Below are 1626 nucleotides of genomic sequence, written 5' to 3' on the forward strand. Positions count from 1 at the left end.
CACCTTGTTGTCTCGGATTCTCCAGCATCTGCAGTTCCTACTATCTCACATTAGAAGATCTGTCTGTTCGACAAGTTCTTCCATGTCTCAGACTAATGAGCCTGATCAAAACCAGTTAAACAACCTGAATGACTGAAGAATAGATGTTGCAAATAAGTATTCAGGGGTGGTGAACCAGAATTGAACTTCAAAGTTGCAAGTTCCTCTGTTACAAATAAGCCAAGATACATATTGGCCAATTTCCTTAGATATGCATTTTGTAATTTGTGTAAGTAGCTTATTTTTACAATGCAAATGAATTTGGAATTTGGCAACTAACATACAAAAAAAAAGGCCACCTTATTTTCTTTCTACCATTCTGATGTAGTCTCATTCTACAATGATAACAGGGCTCACAGGGTAATAGTTTAATTACTTTGATCAGTTCCTTTCAATGAAAACTTTACAACAGAACTAAATGTAACACAAGAAAATCCATGTGGTTTAGAGCTTTGGAAATCATAGGCCCAAAGTAATTCTCCTCTGAAGTATGCTACATTTACCAATTATTTTTATTAATTAATTTTCTGGATGTGGACTTTGCAAGCAAGGCCCACATTTATTACCCATCACTTATTGGCCATCAGAATATGAAGCCTTTTTCTTCAGCCACCAGAGTTCAAGTGGTCAAGGTGCTTTCATGATAATGTTCAGTGGGAAGTTCCAGAAACAACGGAAAACATATAAGCCATAGAAGGAGCAGGCTGTTTGGCCCCTCGAGTCTGCTCCAACATCAATAAGATCAGGACTGTTCTGATTGAAACCTTAACTGCACTTTCCTGCCTACCCTTTCCTGGGTTGTCTCATGAGGATGGGATGGACAGACTGGGATTGGATCCATTGGAGTGAATTGGTTGAGGTTTATAAGATCATGAATAGTTTTGACAAGGTGGATGTGGAAACGATATTTCCTCTTGTGGCTGAGTCCAGAACTAGGGGACATTGTTTTAAAATTAGGGTATCCCCTTTCAGGATGGCGATGAGGAGAATTTTCTTTCACTTGGAGGGTCAAGTGACTTTGGAACACCTTGCATCAGGGAGTTGGGGGTCACTGAATATTTTTAAGACAGAGTTGGATAGATTTGCGTCAGGCAAGGGAATCAGGTTATCAAGGAGAGACGGGAGTGTGAAATTCGAAACATAAACAGATCAGCCACAATCTTAGTGAATGATGGAGCAGGCTCAAGGGATATGGTCTACTTACGCACTCATGTTTGTATCACCCCGAAACCCGTGACTGTTGTCCAATAATCTATAATCCAATATATTTAATGACTCTGCCTCCTCTGCTTTGCGAACAATAATGAGCATCTAAACTGGGATGGTGTGAGATTTGGAGAGCAATTTGGACAAAGCTCTCGTTAAGTTGCACATCTGTGTGAAGCTGGGCAGCAATGAAGATCATTCTGCAATGTACACATTGCACAACGGTGCACAACAAAAATATATTAAATGAATTAAAGAAGGAATGTCGAACTCAGAGGTGATAGTGTTTCCATTTATCTGCTGCGCTTATCCTTCTTGATGGTGCATGGATGTTATTTAGTATTCTGCACCATTTTATATTTTTGCAGGAATACCGTTTGA

This window comes from Rhincodon typus, chromosome 5 (assembly GCF_021869965.1).
Source record: "Rhincodon typus isolate 14 chromosome 5, sRhiTyp1.1, whole genome shotgun sequence".
In the NCBI taxonomy this organism is placed as follows: Eukaryota; Metazoa; Chordata; class Chondrichthyes; order Orectolobiformes; family Rhincodontidae; genus Rhincodon; species Rhincodon typus.